This window comes from Malania oleifera, chromosome 3 (assembly GCF_029873635.1).
Source record: "Malania oleifera isolate guangnan ecotype guangnan chromosome 3, ASM2987363v1, whole genome shotgun sequence".
NCBI classification, from domain to species: domain Eukaryota; kingdom Viridiplantae; phylum Streptophyta; class Magnoliopsida; order Santalales; family Ximeniaceae; genus Malania; species Malania oleifera.
In genome coordinates, this window is record NC_080419.1 from 104,767,826 (window position 1) to 104,777,522 (window position 9,697).

Sequence of the window (9,697 nt, forward strand, 5' to 3'; positions counted from 1 at the left end):
AGGAAAAGTATATATATATGATTGAGTACTATGGTTATAATTTTAAAGTTAAAAAATTCAATTTAACAATTATAGTATATGATTATAAAATTTTACTGCTATAAATGATTGTAGAAGTTTTATACGAAAATTCTTAAATTTACTTTAAAAGCAGTTTTGAAGTTATGGTATTAAATATTATTTTACGAAATTATAATATTATGAAAGCTCATTTTGACTACACACTAATAATAATCTTATTTACTTATTAAACGTCATTTCACCCTAATCATTATTTTACATTTCAGATAATTTTGAAGAGAGTACCAGAAATCTGGCGTAATAAGTACATGGGTGGGAGTAGAAAGAGTAAAGTAGAATAAAAAAATTAGTATAATACAATTTAGAATATGTTTGTGTATTTTAGAATTTTAGAAATTTAAATTTTAACTTCTGAGATGTATATTTGTAATAAAGTTAATTAGTGTTCTAGTAGTAAAAATAATTAAAATTTATTGCGTCGACTAAAAAATTTATATGTAAGAACCCGCTTAGGTTGAGGTCCTTACAATTAGTATCACATAATAGGATATAGGTCCTGTATAACATATAGATTTTACCAGAGCTTAGGCATGAATCATGATGTGGGTAGGAGTCAGTAGTTTAAGATATTTTCTTTCAGCCTATTATATTATTATGCGTTAACAATAGATTTATGAATAACATTTGATTATTATTTAAAAATGAATCCTAAACATAGTAACATGGGAGGAAGTGAGATTAACGTGAAGGTTCCTAAGGACAGGTAACAATCTTATATTCTCTAAGAAAAATTGTAGTATTATTGAAGACACGCCAATTAGTTAAAATATATTATGTTTATAGAAACACGTACACGTATTGATGATCCATAGTTAATTTTTAAATTAGGTACATCAACAAACAAAATTTCATATTCGTAATATATATATATATATATATAAACACCCCAATTTTAACCAGGCCTTTCTGAGAAGACCCTGCATAATAAGAAGTTGACTTTGTATCTCAGGAATGGGGGGACCCTTTTTGAAAAATTTGATTGAGTCTCGAGTCTTCAAAATTGAGTCTTTTTATTTTAAAATTGAGTAATGTTTTTTTTTTTTCAAAATTGAGTTTAAAAAAAAAAATGAATCCCAGTTATTTTTAAGAAAAATTGAGTCCCATTTATGCCTAAATCAAGTCTTTTAATTTTACGTCTTTTAACTTTTAAATCGAGTCTTTTAAATTTTAAATTGAGTCTTTTAAATTTTAAAATGGAGTTCTTTTAATTAAGTATTTTGAGTCCTTAAAAATCGAGTCCCTTTTATTTTTAAGTCGTTTTATTAAATGGGATTTGGGTCCTCTTTGTTTTTGGGAATTTAAATTTAATTCTTTTATCGGGTTTCTCTTGATAGGCAAACTAAAGATAAGCTTGCATGGACCATGTAGCCCATGCAAATAATAAAAAAAAAAAGGGTGGCAGCTTTGTGAGGAGATAAAAAAAACTAAGGCAACATTAGAAGGATGCCTGCTATCCACGCCGCACACAAGGGGAGGGGGGTCTTCACGGCTGTAGAGGGGTCTCCACACACAACCCTAACCCTCTCTTTCATCTCTCTCTCCCATTCCATTCTCACAAGGCCACAACACAGACCCTTAAGAACGACCGTGAAGACCAAGCAAAGAAAAGAAAGCCCTAGCCTCACCTCCACGCACCCTCACTCTCATCCATCCAGCCTTACAGTCGCCACGACCTAACCATCTTTTTTTACCATCTACAGTCGTCACCCTACACCACACTTCCTTTGCTTACTCCAGTCACAGCCAGGTCAGCACCATACTATCTCCACAGCTGCTATTATTCCTCCCCCACACACCCCCGCAGCTCTCTCTCCCGTCCCTCTCATTCTCTCAATCTCACTTTACTCCTCTCCCTACACAGCAGGAGTGACCCAGCCTCACCCTCGCCTTACCATCTCCAACGTCCTCAGTTGTTTGCAGCACCACCGTCATCCTCTTGTCCGTCATCCTGGCTCAGCCCCTCTATCAACAGTGTTCTTGCGTTCCTTGTTGTCGTTTCTCCAAGTCTCGCCCCCTACTTCCTCTCGTTCGTTGTCCCATTCTCGGCATTCCCATGGCTTCGTCGTTTCGATCGTAGATCGCCGCAGAGTCATAACGGCCACCGTCTCCGATCGTCTCCTACTCCAATAGCTGTTACACCAGCCACGACAGTCCTGCTCTGGCAATATCCTTGTTGTTCGTCTCCGGCATCGTCGTCGCCACCCTCACTCACCAGTTCTGGCCACACAGTATGTAACGACCTGCTAATTTATTATTATTTTTAAATATTTATATATACTAAAATTTATATTGCTCTGATACCTACTAATTTAAATCTAACCATCAACCTAAGCAGCAGGAGGCTGAATACATAAAAACATATCCACATATATACTACAATACTAGAGTGTCGAAGTATTCCTCGAATTGTACATACACAACTGTTCTCCAAAAATACTCCCTACTGAAACTAGGGACATACAAAATAATTTCCCAAAATACTCACCCTCAGAAAAGGGCAGTACTGTAGCCCCTCTACCTGCGAGCCTAATCTACTCACCTAATTGGATAACCTGAAAAATATTAAATCACAGGGATGAGACAACGCTTAGTAAGACGAAATATGTTATTGCTAGTGTGTGGCAATGAGTTACATATTTATAATAATCTGATTTAGAGATACCATGGTTAACCGAATCTGAAAGAAACATGTATAAATATAGTATAGTATAGCTCACCTACGTTACTTAACATAACTGTCATTATAACTTTTCTATTCATAATACTTCTAATATTCATAGTTACATCTATTGTTTCTGTAAATTTGAGTATACATATAATAACTGAGAAAACTTCCCTCGATGGATAACTGTATGTCATGATTTAACCCCTCGTGACAGGGTTGTGCGGCCAGTAGGCGGGACCTATCCTGGCTGGCCGACTAGAATAAGTCAACCAAACTCTGACAGTCAGATCGGCCTCCTCAACCCTTATCTGAAGGAAAGTCTGTCCACAACGTAGGCACGATCGACTACTGAATACCACATACTATCTGAGTAATGTGGTTACACTCTAAACTAAATATAGCTATGGTACTGTGCTCTGTAACCTGATCTGTAATGGTCCATCAAGGTCTGATACCATATAATACATTTCTATATACAATCTATCTGTTTTACCATCATTCTATATTAACTGTATTAACCATGAAGTTATAATAAATTGTGTTTGTATCAACTGTATTTCTGAAATAAACTGTAAATCTGTATGTCATGGTACTGTAAAATCATATAATCATGGTATTATGAAAAAACTGTAAAAGCATTTCCCTGTTTGTATATTCTGTAAAACATGATCCTGAAAATACTGTAAAACATGTTTTTGTATACATATTGTAAAACATGATTCTTTGCTATATCCATATTCTCATGTCACACAATAATTAAAACATCTTGAACATAATTTATAAACTGTATAAATTCCTGTTCTGAATGATAATCTAGTAAAAACATATAATTTATAATGAAATCATACTAAGATTATCTAGCATAACATATTTCCCTTACCTGATTTATGTGAAAGTCCCCTACTGTGATTGGTCCTACACCCACAGGGTTCCTTACTCAACACCCTAAAAACAACATTTTCCAAAACAAAATATCATTATTTCTTCGTATACTACGTTCTTATAAATGTGGAAAAGGCAAATACTGAATAAAATGTCTTACCTTGAGATTGGGATGAAACTCAACCCAGCCCCACCAACAATCCGCTTCGGAGAACTTTCCCAGGAGCATTGTGGTGGCCTCAGATCGTCAATCTGGCGAAAAACGGGGTCGGGATCAAAGAGAGAAGAGGGAAGAATCGTATAGAGAGAGAGAGGATTGTGCTGATAATTCTGCGTAAAAATCCGAATTTAGGACTATTTATACTCTGGGATTCGTCGACGAGACACGTCACTTCATCAACGAGGCCACGAAGGACATTCGTCGACGAATATCTACTCCTCATCAACAAAGTTCAAGAACTGACATATAGTCTCTTGGTATCTTCTCGTCGACGAGACACGTCCTCGTCGACGAGCCCCTCATGTGTGCTCGTCGACAAATCCCTTGTGCTCGTCAACAAATCCCTTGTGTTCATCGACGAAACCCTGTTATATTCTTCCTTTAATTCTTCCTCCCTCTCTTCCTTCTGTTATTAAATTATGATAATTATTCGGGTCTCTACACAGTATCTCCGACCATCCTTGTAAAGCCCCGAACCCTTAAACCCGGGCCCGGTGCGTTATACCTGATCATATCCCTAATAAATCATAATTAAACCTAACATATGCAGCGGAAAACATAATCATAATCTCCATATAACACAATACCAGAGTTTACTAATTTCTATCTATAATCCAAAGTATCCATCCAACACCTGCATTCCTATATATACATACATCTCCAAAAGCATTTCAGTATTTTCACAACCATCCTATTCTCAACAGGATTAAAACATAAAAACTTAAAACATAAATATTTATATTCCCCCAAAGTGTTTTGAAAATATACCCTTTCTCTTTAAGTCCCTCAAAATGCTAAATACCCTCGAGCTCCCTAAGCTCGACCTCGAGGATGTCCTGAAAAAGAAATAATCATATTCGGGTGAGACACATCTCAGTAAGGGAAGAAATATACATATTAAAACAACGTGTGGCCAACATGAGATAGATAGATATCATTTTTATTTCATTTGCAAATCATCATATAATATTGAAATCGTTTTCTGAACCTAAACAATCACATGCAAATATTTAACTCACGAGATTACCCAAAAATAAGGGTGATTACCCGCCCATACAAGTAGCACCCCTCCGCTTTGATACTTAGGTAACCCTAAGGTCACAATTAAAACATATCAGAGCACTCACCTTACTTAGTAAGCCTTCAAGTGGTAGATTAATCTTGTACTCACACAATTCAACATTAGTTTACCGGCAAAGGCCCTAAGGATAGGGAATCCTACCCGCCTATACAAGTAGGTTCCCTCTGTCCTAGTGTTTTATGCAGCTACTGCCACATCTGAAGCTACTAGTGCACTCGCTTTACTCAGCAAGCCCTCAGGCGAAGAGTATGCCTCGCCCAATCATAACATGTTCTACATACATACATACTTCTATTATCATAATACATCATTCTGTTCTGTTATTATACATTCATGCACATTTATTCCTGTTCATAACTTAACTTTGCATTTCGTTTCACTTTAAGTGACTTTTTCCCATTTACATCTTTTGCCTTTATCATTTCATTTCATTGCCATTTCATCAATCATTTCATTGTATAACATTTCATTTCATTACTTTGTACTATAGCTGGTCTTTAGCCATCATCAATTAGTCCACGTAGAAACATGCTAAATCTGCTAACATAGCTCCTTTTAGCTGTCATCTGTTAGTCTACATAGAAGTGTGCTAGATCTGCTAACATGACTCTCTTTCGGCTGTCTTACATTTACATGGTTGCATTTAACATACACTGGCAACATTGTCCATATCATATTTTATTCTCATTATTTTACTTACTTAGCCTGCATCTCATACATTTAACATATAATTTACATAGATTCTCATGCCACATAATTTAGCAGTAAAATTCATACATATTTCTCATAAAATAAGCCAACCCACATTTAACATTTACATGCTCAAAATACACTTCATTTCTTACATAATTCCTTAGAAAATTCCTTTCACTTTCGTTTGTTTACTTTCACACATACATAACTATATCGACAATCCTAGGCTCAGAAGACATAAATTTCATGACTGGCATTTTAAACCCACATAAAAACATATATACATAAATAATACATGTTCATTTTTAATTCATGAAAAACCTGATTTAATATATAAATTTTTTCCTTACCTTATTTCTTGAACTACACCAACAGGGGCCCCGAAAAGATGCCTGTGGCGTTCACCCGGATCCTGAAATTAAATTCCTAATTCTAATAAATTATTCCTAAATAAAATATTATTTTAATAATTTATAGGCCCATAAATTCTAAATAATTAAATATATCCTTAAATATAACCAAATTACCAAATTTCTCAAATTAATTAATTCATTTCCCCAAAATACTACCCATCTAGCCTTCCCTAGGCTCCACACACTTCAAATTAACTTTTAAACTAATATTTAACACTCCCACTTAATTTTCTAAATTATGCCTGCGGAGCCCAAAATTACACCTGCGGCCCTTACCCGAGCCCTGATTCAAAAATCCTAATTTCATTTAAATTATTCCTAAATAACGTACTATTTAAACATTTTCTAGGGTTAATTTTCAATTTACAGTTATACCTGCATATTTAACTAATTTTTCAAATTTCTCAAATCCCACTCTCGCTTTGGAGTAGGGCCTAGAAAATCCCAATTGAAAAATTACCTATGTCAAAATGACGATGACGATGACTAGGACCACGTGGTAGTACTCGTTCGCCTATTTAATAGCAGATTTAAAGCAAAATTGAGAAAATGGAGAAAAATTACCTTTCCCCAGGAGTAGTGCCTAAGTCGTTCCCATGACCAATCTGCTCTAGTAGAAATGTCGGCAGCGGAACCAGGATTCCAACGGCACCTTCCGTTTCCCGATCCGCTGCAAATTTACCGAGAAATTGAGAGAGACAGAGACGGAGACGGAAGTGGCTACGGCTGGCGAGAAAGAAATTTTCTGGTGGGTGGGGGGGGGGGGGGTGCGCTGCTTCTCTGCTTCTTCTTTCTTTTCTTCTTATCTTCGCTAAAGTAACTTTACACACACACATATATATATATATATATATATATATACTTATATATATATTATATTACTTTAACTTATATATTTATATATATATATTAACTTACTTATATATATATATATATCTTATTTTAATTATTATTATTTTTTAAAATCCAATGTAATAATATTTAATTTAACAATTAATAATTTAGTTACTTAATTTAATTTAATTTTAATTTTTTTAATTTTTTTCTACATCATTTCTTTTATTTATTTGTTTGTTATTTTATTTATTTATTTTTTCTAAATTATTTTAATCCTTTTAAATTTTCGGGTCTTTACAATCCTCTCGGTGAGTCTCCTGCCTGCACACGCACAACACTTTGTTTATATACACATGCACACGTTTTTTTTTTTTTTTTAAGTTGAAATCTTTTTTTAATATTAACATTGTATATATGTTAAATAATGCTTTGTTAGGTAAACAAATTGTTACTTAAATATGTATAGCCTAATGTTTAATATTTTGGGTTAGGTGGTAGGGATTTATTATTATAATATATTTTTATACTTGTTTATAGTTTTATTATTGTGTATATTAAATCAATTTAATACTGTTAATGTGTGATTTTTTTTTTGTTTTTCTATTATTATAGGGATATTTGTTTTATTGTTTAATGTTCAAGTTCAAGTTTTATTGATTAATATCATTATCGTAAAATTATTGACGTAGTAATACTAGTTTTTGTTTTTTTTTTTACATCCACGTGTAATATGTTAATGTTAATTGGTTTATTATGAATGTCGTAGGATTTTAACAATTATTATCCATGATTACATTCCTGATGCTAATATTAATTGACTTATATTTATTGTCTTAGGATTTTTAATAATTAATGTCCATGTTTATTTTATTGTAAATATTAATTAGTTTGTTCTCATTATTGTAGGATTTTTTTGTGAAGGTAAGTCTTCTATCGTTTAGTATTTAAATATAGTAATTTTTGTTGTCGTATATTATTAAGTACGTAATATTCAAGTTGTATGTTTAATATTTGGGATTTTGATTGTATTTATTTAAATATGCAATATTCATGTTGCACGTTTAATATTTAGGGTTTTGGTTGTATTCATTTAAATAGGCAATGTTCATGTTGTATGTTTAATATTTAGGATTTTTTATATCATGTTTATTGTTATCCAGTATTAAAGTTTTTATTATTATTATTATTATTGTTTATTATTTCTAATTGTAAATATTTTGTGTTTACAGTTATGCATAATTAGTGGTTTGAACCAATTATATTTTCATATTTATTTATTTGGGTTTTAAAATGGATAAAAATATTAGAAAAAAAATCAAAAAAATAAAAATAAGAAATTTTTTTTTTTAAAAATACAAGTCAGGAAATTCATAAGAAAACTCCAAAAATATTTTTGATTTGATTTTCATGGTTTTTTTCTTTAATTGTCCTTTTGTTATTTCAAATTTTGGAAAAAATATAAAAAATGTTATAGAAATTCAAAAATTGTAGAAAAATATTTTTGAAGTTGGAAATATATCTTTGCAAATTTTTCATCCCCGAATAAATTCAAAAACCTCCTGAAATATTATTTTCCCATTTTGAAAAATTTTTTATAATTTTTTGATCGAAATGAACGAACCAGGAGTGAGTAAAATTTCTTACATAAAAAACATAATACTAGGCTTTCTGGTAATCTTGATAATCATAAGTTTGAGGAATAAAAACTCTTTTAAATTCTTTTGAAGTTTGAGGATGTTGTCCCCAAACGGAAGGAGAAATAACTTTAATAATTTTCAATTTTGAAAAATTTATTTTCTGAGGTTCTTGAAGATCATATGTATGATCAATGATAACTGAATTTGTTTCAATAAGGATTAATTCGTAAAACCTTTTGTCTTTGATAATGTCAGGGGTGTCAAAATGACATCCTCTAAAAAAATATTTTTTGACAACTTCGAATGGTTGAGAGGCATCCCATTCGACTTCAACAGGAAATAGGTCTTCATAAATGTTTTTAGTAAAGTAACTTTTTGGAGAATCTTTTGATGGGGAAGGTTGAGGTGAAGACACATTTCCTTCCATAATATCTTTGAAACTGGGGGCTTGAGATTTTGAAGGTCTCTCAAGTGGAGAAAATCTATTTGTCAAAGGGATTCTTTCTGGGGCTTTTGAAGAAGAGGCTTTAGAGTAAAGGTCACTTGCAGTTTGTCTTCTAGCCTTGACTTCCCTGTAGGAATTCTCTTGTTAAGAAATCTGGAATTGAGTTTGAAGTTCCTTGGACAAATTCAATTTGAAAATCAAAAACTAAAAGAATTGCTTGCCATCTTGCAAAAATTTGTTTTGAAACAAGGTTTTTAACATCTTTTTCAATAATATTTTTTGCACTAGCGTAATCAATTCAAAGTAAAAATTCTTTGTTAATCAAATCATCATGAAATTTTTGAATACACAAAACGATTGAAAGCATTTCCTTTTTATTGGTGGAGTAATTAACTTGAGGGTCTGACTAGGCTCCTGAGTGAAATCTAACTAAGGTTTCTTTTGAATCAATTTTTTGTTTAAAGATACCTCCGAATCCATCATTAGAGGCATCGGTTTCAATAATCATAAATGCTTCAGGGTCAGGAAGACTAAGGCATGGTAAGGATTTAACCAGAGTTTTAACTTTGATAATAATTTGAGTACACTCTTCATTCCAAATTGGAGGATTTTTCTTAAGTCTTTTAAATAGTGGTTTGATTAAGACTCTAATATTTGGAATAAAATCTGCAACGTAATTTAGACATCCTAAGAACCTTTGTAATTGATTTTTATTGATAATTTCATTCGAAAATTTGTCAGCA